Source organism: Rhipicephalus sanguineus, chromosome 1, assembly GCF_013339695.2.
Source record: "Rhipicephalus sanguineus isolate Rsan-2018 chromosome 1, BIME_Rsan_1.4, whole genome shotgun sequence".
NCBI classification, from domain to species: domain Eukaryota; kingdom Metazoa; phylum Arthropoda; class Arachnida; order Ixodida; family Ixodidae; genus Rhipicephalus; species Rhipicephalus sanguineus.
In genome coordinates this window covers 318,245,414-318,257,181 of record NC_051176.1, presented here as the reverse complement: position 1 = coordinate 318,257,181, position 11,768 = coordinate 318,245,414, and the positions used below count along the sequence as shown (strand labels likewise).

At 43.6% G+C, this 11,768-nt stretch overlaps 1 long non-coding RNA gene across 1 annotated transcript; it reads right to left on the bottom strand.

The window, feature by feature from the left end:
• Positions 1-7,804: 7,804 nt before the first annotated feature.
• On the bottom strand, positions 7,805-11,056 carry LOC125756934 (uncharacterized). Its single transcript, XR_007414891.1, has 5 exons — positions 10,780-11,056; positions 10,655-10,702; positions 10,442-10,561; positions 9,113-9,190; positions 7,805-7,961 (listed from the first exon to the last, which is right to left on the bottom strand). It is a non-coding gene; the product is annotated as an uncharacterized LOC125756934 (long non-coding RNA).
• Positions 11,057-11,768: the final 712 nt, after the last annotated feature.

Sequence of the window (11,768 nt, the reverse complement as noted above, 5' to 3'; positions counted from 1 at the left end):
TACGGCTCGACATCCTTTCTTTTTAGTTCCCTGCAGCTGCAGCCTTTTCTTTTTGATGGCTTGCCAGTCTGCAGTTGTGTCTTTCTGTACAAGGTAATTAAAGGAATGATTGGTAGTGGAGGTCCAAGGGCTTATGCTTACAATATATTTCTTACTCACCTATTTACACCGAGCAATAGAAACTGGGTCAAATGAAGCCATAATATGGTGCAAATCCAGGGCCTGTATATTGATTATGGCCTTTTCAATAACATGCCTCCAGCTTTCACTGTACATTTCACAATCTGATATTTTATTGTTGGTAATATAGGCAATCAATTCCTGAAAAACAAGGCCATAATATCATATTTGCAATGCATCTTTCTTTGTTTTATTTTTTTCTGTTTCAAGATACGTACTTTGTACTGTGCATCAGACTTTTTGTAGTACTCTTCTCCGAAGATGCACTGTTTTGTTGCATCCCCAAGCACTCGGAAGGGCACAAGGTCCAAATGAATTGGAACACCGCGTTTACTGTGTTGAACACAACTTTACCTGCGAAGAAAAGCATATAAGTGCATTAGCTTTCTCTTTTTATGAAACTCTACATGGCACTTCACTACACCTAGCTCATAATGCGTAACTTACTGAATGTTCGCTTCGCGCTTTTAATAATGCAACAACATTGCTTAATTGGCTCAGAGGTCCATCGTGAATATGAATACTGAGTCATGTGACCAAGTGAAGACATCATGATATGGCTATTATGACATGCTCTCGATGCAGGTAAAAAAATAACTTCGATTGATTTCTCATTTCTCGGAAGGTTCCTACAAGCATACTTCACAACTATAGTGTCTGGGTGCGAGCTAAATGGCAAAGTGACGCATGCACAACAACGGTTGAAGAGAGTACTCAAAGAGAGCGCCCTGTGTACCCTCTCTCCAATCGTCGTCGTGCTGTTGCTCTTTACTGTTCCAATATTTTACAATTCATTGTTTTAAAAACGTCTTTTTAATTATATGATATCACCAACAAAAAAGAATACGCACGGTGAAACTTCGCTCCCCTAATAGAGAACTTTGCGCATACTTATGCTTGCCAGTAAATTTTTTAGACGTCAGTGACCACACCGGTACTCCTAATTACAGCGCGTACCTGTAATCAATAACTATGCTATGATCCGCGAAAGCGAGTGCCTTTCCCTCAGCACGCTTCACCGCATGCATCAATGTAAGGCGGCGAAGCTAACTTTGCGTATGTTGCAGAGTGACAATATAGCGAGTATATACATCGATAGTTAAAGATATGCCGAACCATTAATACCAAAGCCCACACATAAATTCGGCGGCCTCTCCTCCTATCAGTAGATAGTGAGGAGGGTTCAGCGGCGACTTTGCTCCTCAATTAAAGTCAGAAAATTTTTATTACCGCGCTGTCCTCCGTTATTTTTGTTTGGCGGTGGACTTGGGGTTGTTAAATCTATCAGTAGCAGCCGCACGCGAATGGCCAATGTGATCCAGCCGCCCTGCATTGACCAATCGCGTGCGGCTGGATGTAACGCCACGCCTCCGTGTTTATTTGGAATGCGTACAAGATCGCACCACAAGTTTGACGGGTTTGGCGCGAGTGATTTCGAAACCACTCATCCGGCTGCGTGAGTCCTGTTAGCTTTTCAGCGTAGTGCGATCGAATCTGCGTGTCGACGATGAGCAGTATACTGCTCATCGTCGTATGCAGACCATCAACAGTATACTGTTGATGGTCTGGATACCTAAAATCGGAAGAAGAGCTGAAACAACTGGAACGACCGCTGGCTGCTGCGAACTTGAAATTTGCTGTTCGTTCATCACGCAGAAAGGCAGGTGAGTTATCTGACTTGTGACGGCGATTCCTACCGCTGTCACATTAGGAAACTCTGGCTGAGAGCGGCTGCACGATCATTTAATTTTGATCTCCATTCACTTTCTTTTTGACTTGAATTTACCTGATACGATTTACTGAAATATTTGGGAGGGTTGGACGCGGCTCTCCCGTATTGCTCGGGATACTCCCGACTTCTTGCCAGTCGTCCCGATCGCGCGGGCACGGCCGTAAATACTAAGATCCCTTACACGCGCGCCCTCTCGAGGGGTCCAAGGAGCAGCGATAGCAGACGACGCGCCGCCCGCTGAAACCGAACTCAGTGCTCACTTGAACCGTTAAATTATTAACATCTGTGTCCTGAGATGCTCACCAATTATCAAACTAGAGGGAAAATAACTTTAACGAGCACTGAGCGCGTTAAACATTGAAATAAAACGCGTGCGTTTTATTTCAGGTTCCGAGCGGGTTCCCCACGCAGCTGTCATGCAGGGCATTTATTATTTTTTTGTTGTTGTTCTTCGCATATTTTGACAATCAGCGTAACTTGAAGTACAGGTGGTATTTTGGTGAGCTAAAAGTGCTTGTTTTCCAGTTCGAATAAAATATGCAGGTTGTGAGCGTACTGATACCTTCGGAAACTTCGACGGGCACCTAGCGCTCTTGTAATGCACAGCGCAAAATACGCGCTCTTATTGGTTTTACTGTGTCAGCGTTCGGAAGTCTTCCCGCGGTTACGCGGTATTTTTAACTAAGCTTATTTTGTTTATAAAGTAGTCTAAGGGGTTTACTTAGGCAAGGGCGTCCGCAGAACTTATTGCAGGGGGGTGCAAGGCGGGGGGGGAGATCCAGCACTGACAGCTTTCACTGCCGTGACATGACCTGCAAGATTAATCAGTAGTGCGCAACGTGTGAAATTGGTTGGAAATAGAGAACGCTGGGACCTGAGTATGTTAATCAAGCCGTGTAACACATTGCTTTGTTCTTTTATTATTGGCGCCAGTATGCCCTACGGCATAAGTTAAATAAAAAGAAAGAGTTCAGTTTCGCTGATAAAGGCCAGGAGCGGTCGATAAAGGCCAGGAGCGGTCGTTGCTAGTTAAGCAACGACTGAGCGCAATGCTGCACGGTCTGCCTGAAGGTTCGGTTGAACGTGCGCACCGTCTTGGTGCTTATGCTACTAACAAATGCCGCCCCATAATTGTCAAGTTTTCTAACCTTGGCATTAAGAATGCAGTGCTTTCTGCCCGTCACAAACTGAAGGAACAAAACATTACGGTCAGTGAGGACTTTTCACCTGCCACACGGCAGGTTCGTAAAAAGCTTACCATTTTTGCTAAAAACCAACCCGGTGAACCGAACTATCAGTTACGATACAAAAAACTTGTAATCAACAAAAAACAGTACGTATACGACCCGGCAACTGATACAATAAAAGAACTTTCCACAGTACCCGTTTCTAACGCTCCACAACACCAAGGGCACATGCGTGCGTCACCTACAACCAACACCACCCACCCATCTACATCACGATCTGCTACGTAGGAATCGGCGAGGGGAGGCAGGCCCGCGCAACAAAAAGTTTCCTTTCTTTTCTGTAATATTCGCAGCATTCTTAACAAAGGTGAACTTTTATCATCTGCGATTGACACGTGTAATGCTGATATCATAGCATTAACGGAAACATGGCTTCATCCTGAAATTGAAGATGGTGAAACATTTTCCGCAGCACGACACTTTTCAATATATCGTCATGATCGTAGTGAACGTCAAGGTGGCGGTGTTTTATTAGGCATACGCAAAGATCTACCATCTCACGCTATCAAAATAACGAGCACTTTAGAGACCGTCTGGGTGGTAACTCAAATAGCCTATCAAAAAATTGTTTTAGGTATTTGCTATCGTCCTCCTAATCTATGCAACGATTTCACCAGTGAATTACATGATGTATTGAATTCTGTCGCTTCAAACCACAACCATCTTCCCATTCTATTGCTTGGTGACTTCAACATACCAAACATAAGGTGGTCCTACGATCCTCCCATTATTCATCCATCTTGCTCTCTGGCAAAAGATTTTCTTGATTTATGTTCTATTTTCTCATTAACCCAGCTTGTTAAGCAGCCAACAAGAATAACGCAGTCAGTGTCAAACATTCTGGACCTCGTTCTTGCGTCTCATGCTGACCTTGTTTCCGACATTACACACTTGCCGGGTCTTAGCGATCATTCTCTACTTTTTTTCGAAATGAATGCAGTTCGACCTACGCTTCCTAAAGAAAAGAAAATAATTAAAGATTACAAACATGCTAATTATGATGCCATAAACGAAGAACTCGCAGCCTTTCTTGATCATTTCGTGACCGGATTTGACAGTCGCGATGTAGAGACGAATTGGAGCATGTTTGTAGCAAAAATTAACGAGTTAACTCATAAATATGTGCCTGTTATCACCATTAGTACAGATTTGAATGCTCCATGGTATAATAGACACCTAAAGCGCTTATCGAACAAAAAAAGCGTCTTTTTAGGTCTGCAAAGAATTCGCCTACGAATGATCGCTGGACAGATTATACGACAGCAGCTAACCAATATGTAAACGCAGTGAAGGAAGCTAAAGATTATTTTTTAAGCAACACTCTACCATCTGTGCTCGCGAGCGAACCAAAGAAATTCTGGCGCATGATAAAGCCAAGCAAAGATCACTGCATCACCCTAACTGATAATTCAGGCAACGCGATCTCTGACAATGCATGCTGTCAAGTTCTTAACGAGGTATTTTCAAACAATTTTTCTTCCAACACAAACACATCAGTGCCGCCCTCCCGTACTTACAGCTACACATCCATGTTTCCGGTAGAAATAAACTTCGACGGTGTCACTAAACTTATCAGGTCATTGAAATCATTTTCCGCGCCAGGATCCGATCAAATCGAAACAAAGTTTCTAAAGAGCACTATGGCCTATTCATCTGTCCTGTTAACTATGATCTTCAAACAGACTCTTGACACTGGTTCTCTTCCATCAAGCTGGAAAATTGGGAAAGTGATTCCACTCTACAAGTCGGGTAACAGGAACTCTCCTCTCAACTACAGACCCATCTCCCTTACTAGCATACCATGCAAAATTCTCGAACATATCCTGTTTTCGCACATTATAAACTTCCTCGAATCTAATTCATTTTTTTCATCATCACAACACGGCTTTCGTAAAACGTATTCCTGCGAAACACAATTAACGTCTTTTATGCACAAGCTACATACTATTTTGGATAACTCTACATTTGCCGATTGCATTTTCCTCGATTTTTCAAAAGCATTCGACAAGGTCTGCCATCAGCTACTTCTTTATAAGCTCAGTCTACTTAACATTGATCCCAAACTTCTCACCTGGATTGAATGTTTTCTACACAACCGCTCTCAATTCGTGTCAGCAAACAACACGAACTCAGGACTTAGCGCTGTAAAATCTGGTGTTCCGCAAGGTTCTGTACTTGGCCCCCTTCTTTTTTAATATATATAAATGACCTACCTTCTTATGTTTCCTCCAATATTCATCTTTTTGCAGATGATTGTGTGATCTTTAGGAAAATAGCTAGTGATGACGACGTATTTCTTCTTCAATCTGACCTCAATGCAGTCTGTTCATGGTGCAAGGTATGGCAAATGGAATTAAATATAGCTAAATGCAAATTTATGCGAGTAACTCGATCGAAAACCATTCTACCTGTTTATAAACTCAATAGCGTACCATTGGAATCTGTTTCATCGTACAAATACCTTGGTGTTCATATAGCGTTTAATCTAACCTGGAATGATCACATCACATACATTACAAATAAAGCAAATAGTATGCTCGGGTACATTCGTCGAAATTTTTCAAGATCCCCTTCTTCCTTAAAGCTTCTCTTATACAAATCACTAATTAGATCTAAACTTGAATATGCCGCATCAGTATGGGACCCCTCACAGGAAAATCTGTCGCACACACTCGAAATGATTCAAAACAATTCCATTCGTTTTATTTGTTCTCAGTATAGCCGCAACGCCAGCATAACAACAATGAGGAGTAATCTTAGTTTACCCTCCCTCGCCTCTCGTCGTAAAATGCATCGTTTAGTTCTTTTTCATAAGCTCTACTACCATCCACACTTGCATAGTGAACTAATTACTCCTCCACAGTATGTCTCCAATAGACTAGACCATACACATAAAGTCGGAATTCCATCATGTAGAACTCACGCATTTCTCAATTCATTCATACCGCGTACATCAAAAGAGTGGAATTGCCTTCCCGCGCTAACGGTTCAAATAAAAGACAGTGAATTGTTCATGCGTGCTTTGCCTGTGACTACATAACTGCTATGTAACTGCTATGTTTGATTTTACACTGTGTACGGCGTTATTTTACAATTCACTGTTTTCTTGTAATACTTGGTCTTCAAATGTTATTGTGAAACATTATTAGTTTACCTATTGTATTGTTTGTATTAATAATGTATGTATGTTTTGCAAAGCCATATTAATTATTATTGTATAAATAGGAATGATCTTTTGTTTTGTACATATAACCACTCCCCTCTGTAATGTCCTCGGACCCTGAGGGTAAATAAATAAATAAAAATAAAATAAATAGATGCAAAGGCCCGTGCGTCCAGCGCGTTAAGTCGGGTGGTCGACCGGGGCGGTAGTCAAGGCCTCGTAGGTGGCGGGTGCGAGCCTTGTGAAGGCCCGGACAGGTCCCAAGTAGGTGGTCGATCGTTGCCTCTGTGGCTGGAGCAACGCAGAAGGGGCATGTCGGTGGGGGAGGCTGTGCACCGGATGTCCATGCAGCCCGGATGGCAGGAGTCAACGCGGCGCCCACACACGGGCATGTTTGAAAGGCCATTGAGTCAATGGCCATCGAAACGCGAGAACTCCATCGAACTCGATGGAGTTCTCGCGTTGCCACACGACGGTTTTCAACGGCCGTTGAGTGATTCAGGTGTTTGTCGCAAAAATTTTGTGGCGCTGCTAATCTTATTTTCGTTTTCATGTCGTCGTAAGTGAACTAAAATAAATCCACTTAAAAGCACACATTTGTGCGTTGTTTTGTTCTAAAATATATAAAAAAAATATTTATACATAATTATAAGTGCATTATTAGTTATAAGCAGAGGTGGTTATAAGTTTGTTGAACAGCGAAACTGTGGCTACGTTACAACCGCTTTACCTGTCCTGCCGCTTTTCCGGGTTTTCCACGTAGTGCTGTTTTGCCTGGTTTTGCGGTTGCGTGTACTCATTTCGTTTCATTACATGCTTGTTCCGCCATCATGAGTGACCGCGAAACAGATGACAAGGCCGCTATGGTGTTCTACATGGCTGTGATCATGCAGCTTGATGCTGGGATCGAAGCAGCGAAAGAGGAAGCCGACGCCATCGAGGATGAGCTGCTGCTGTTATCGCGAGCATGCGCAATTCCTACATTACAAATGACACAAATACTTTAGTAAATAAGTTATAACGCCAATGCACACTACTTTTAATGCATACTCGTTAATTTTTTCCTTTTCTAATCATGGGTACCCAGACAACACAAAGGCATCCTAGGGACATCCAAATGACATCCCTTTTGGGAGTTCGGGACATCCAAAAGACGTCCCACACAAGGTGGAAAAACATCCCAAGTGATACAAAAAAAGACCTTTTTGGGATGTCCCAAAACTGCATGCGTGTGGGACGTTATTGGGACATGTGGCCACTTTTTACTGCAGGATTATTTCAAAAGGGTGGGACATCTGCTGCCATAACATGATAACTTGCTTCATCGCGCTCGACCACCGCCTACCTGAGAGAGCCAGTTGCCTCTCCAGGAAAGCATATTCCTCGTCCAACCAACCCACTTTTTTTTTTCACATAGATAACTAGATAACTTAAAACCAAGTCATGTGTTCAGAAACCAAGCAACATGCATGGAACATCAAGTGACCAGCAAAAATGATTTATTGCCTCACTATTATATGGCACTACAATCATGCCGAGAAGGACAGAGAACTTGGTATTGATGAGCGTGTAGTCTAAGGTGCACACTTTCGAGTGGAGGGCCTTCCATGACGTCCAGCAAAAGGGCTTGCAGAGGCAGCTGAGGACAACAAAAAGAAAGCCTGCATGTATGTATACGTACTGCACACAACATGCATGAAAATGGTGAACAACAGGAACATAGCATGACTATATTGTCTTATGTCTCCTGAGACAGGGTTAAACCTCATTCCAGATGCACAAGTGCCTGCTTTTACTTATTGCTTTGTCAACACTAGAATCATGAGAACTCTGTATTTATGAGCATGACATCTGTGGTGCACGCTTTCAAACGCAGAGCATTCCAGCTGGCGTCCAACAGCAGGGCTCGCAGAGGCAGCTGAGAACAAAAACAAAGCCTTAATGTACATGTCCATACTGCACACACAAACGCACAAAGATGATGCACAACGGGGATATAGCATGCCTATTTTGTCCTGTGTGTGTGTTAAGAGGTTAAAGGGACCGACAACCAACTTTTATGGTACCTATTTTCTTTAAAGCGACAGAAAGCTTACCAGTCAGAGTGTACGTATAATCAAGGAATGGTGATGTGGAAAATGCCGTGAAACATTTGTAATTCGAATTTTTCTATCTGCGACGGATATGAAGTCGTATACACACGTGACAAGACATGATGCAAACAGTGAGCGTGACAGCGGTTCGTGTTCGAGCGCGGCGGTTTACTGCGTGTGTGTGTACTCGCGCGCATGCGCTGCGGCTCGACATGGTCCACTGGCTACCGTGAAGGCAGCGCCATTACTTGTCACCATGCAACTCCTTTTACCTCATAAGCAGCACAGAATAGAGCGGGGATGGATAGTAATATACATACTAATATTTTTAGGACCAATAATGGCACACATGACGGTATCAGACTACGTGACTTTGTACAGCAAAGTGATCAACTCCGCAATCTAGCTTCAAGGCTCTTGCGATAGGTTGCACAACATGCCTTTTTTTTGTTACTTTTAAACACAATTTAGAGATATAAATCCTACTCACAGCGCGAAAAGGATGCTGGAATATGTCAGTATATAGCGCGGTCTTTTCATTTCTGACAGGATCTAATCACAAGTTCTGGCTAGTTGTCGGTCCCTTCGCCTTTAAGCCTGGTTCATACTGAAGTGCTTGTAAACAACAATGCACAATTTTACTTATTGCTTTACCAACGAAATTCATGCCAGGAATGACAAAGGAATTGGTATTTACGAGCATGACGTCCAAGGTGCACGCGTTTAAACACAGAGCCTCCCAGCTGTTGTCCAGGACCGGGGTTCGCAGAGGCAGCTGAGGAAAAAAAAAAACAAATCCTTCATGTATATGCATATCCACTGCAAGCACAAATATGCATGAAAGTGGCGCACAAAACAAACATAGCACAACTGTGTTGTTGCATGTCTGCTAGTTTAAGAGGAGTAAAACCTGCTTCATAATTACTTGCTCATAAGCAGAAATTTCTCCTTTTAGCTTACTCTAATTATGTCGGTTACGACTTTCGCATTTACAAGCATGAAGTCTAAGCTGCACGTTTTCCGTCTCGTAACCTGCATGCCTATGTCCAGGAAGCTGAGCACATTCTATGACATTACCGGTAGGCAAAGGTGCAGACATTTGGGGTAAAGGTGCACCAGGGGCGTAGCCAAGGGGGGGGGGTTGGGGGGGTTCAAACCCCCCCCCCCCCGAAATTTTTCAGTTTTGCTTGCGTATATAGGCACGCACACATACAAACGCACGCACGAACATACATAAAGTATGGTTGAACCCCCCCCGAAAAAAATTTCTGGCTACGCCCCTGAGGTGCACACCAGGGGCACCACTACTAGAAGCAGCTGAAAAAAAAGAAAAAAGATCATGTAATATGTGTACACAGCTAGCACATGCAAAAAGAATATCATTGAGCAACAGTGCATATCACAAATGTGCTACATTTGTTTGGAAGTAAAACCTACTTGACAAACAGAGTGGGCTAGTTGGTCATTTCGGTTGTGTGAAACTACTTGACTGCTGGTAAAGGATGAAAACAACATGCACTGAAAAAAGGCGGAGGTATCGGGAAGCCAGACAAGGTGCCAGTTGCTAATATGCACCAAGTGACTGAGCAACAGGTTCTGCTGCTTCATAGAGATGTAGCAGAAACACCAACATACATTTTTCAGTTTCTTGTTTCAGTAAGGCAAAAATCATGATCATAACCACAAACGATACGGTATATACCAGTACAAAACTGGGCTGTGCCCTTTTCTTCTGATAACCGGCTAACTGATGGCCAGCAGCAGGACTCACACGTGCAACTGAATAAAAGAATAGCAAGAATATGCGCTGTTTTGAACATAAGTTCTGGCTTTTCTTACAAATGGTGTCATAATGAGAGCAAAAAATTTGGTACTGGGCATAAACTGAGGGCAAGCCAGTCTTGTGTGCAGCAATGCTTAATTCATGTCCACAGCCCACTACAAATGGTTAAACTTGACACATGCATTTGACCATTCCAATTTTTTTTACGTTTGTCAGTTGCCGTGGAAAACATGTACAACAAACCTTTGAAGTTTTTGTCTTTGTCGTCCAGGACTTCTGATCGTTCTCCACGGCACTACGCGCGCGCCGGCTTGCAGTTATTCGAGGCAGATCAGCCATGTGTTCCACGATCGCGGTGTCAATCTACACACGTGCCGACAACAACAACATATCAGCATTATGAGCTTAACAGTTTCTGCGGAAGATAAACCAAATCGCGTCACAAATAAAACTTACTCCCACGTGCCATTCTTGCTGCGAGGGTCCAGTTCAGCGTACGCCAACCTGCGCGCGGTGGGGAGCCAAAGAAGAAAGTGCTAAGAACGTGCTGATGCAGTAATCCAGGCATGTCAAGTACTTACCGAAGAGGTGGAAAAACGTTGAAATCGGCAAGATCTTGCAACCAGGCAAACACCTACGGCATGCGCGCTTGTGATTTTTCGACGAAACGTCACGGATCAAACACCTAAAAACGAGGCCAACGAAGAGTCTGATCTATCCGAACTCCAAACACGCCGGGTGCCATGATGGCGATGGCGATGTCTGCGCAGTGCTCGCAGCAAATCGTCCACTATTTGAGCAGGTGTTGGCTCGCAGTAAGCGCAATTAAAGAACAATTGCGTATTAAACCTAAGAAAGAAAACAATAAAATAATATTTCATTCAATTCTTCTAAAGTTAATATGTCGGTGTTTTTATAAATACGACACCACCACACCACCGCTCGTGCGGTGCGGCCGCCGTTCTCTGATCTTTCACGAAAAGCACGGCGTGCGTGGTGCGAGTACGTGCGCCGTACCGCTGTACCGCCTTTACCAAGTGCAACACTTGCTCACGCAGACAGCAATCGATCCCTCGTCCTCATAACGGCGCGACATTTAGAAAGAAACAAAAAAAAAACAAACGAACACTTTCACAAAAAACGCGGATATATTGTTTTTCATGTGCATGTAGATATGCAATTGTGCACGCGCGCCAACCATGCTCTCCGGCGGAGTTGCTGTTTCCGATTGTTTAGGATCGCCAATTGTCAACACGGTAGCTTATTTCACCGCTAACTTGAAGTCCCAATCAGATCCTACAAGGGATGTTTTAGGAATGATCCCTATGCACATGTCTAAAGGACATCCTAAAAACCACCTTGTTGGGATGTGGGACGTTTGGACTTTTTTGGGAAGTCCCTGGGATGTAGTGTGTTGTCTGGGTATGAGCACACTGGGAACGAGAAGGCGCGGTGACGCTGTTTCCGCTTCTGCCGCTCGATGGCCGTCGAAATTTCAATGGAGTTGTGGAGTGCTCCATCGACTCGATGGGCCACTGACTCAATAGCCTTCGAAACTGCCCGTGTGGCA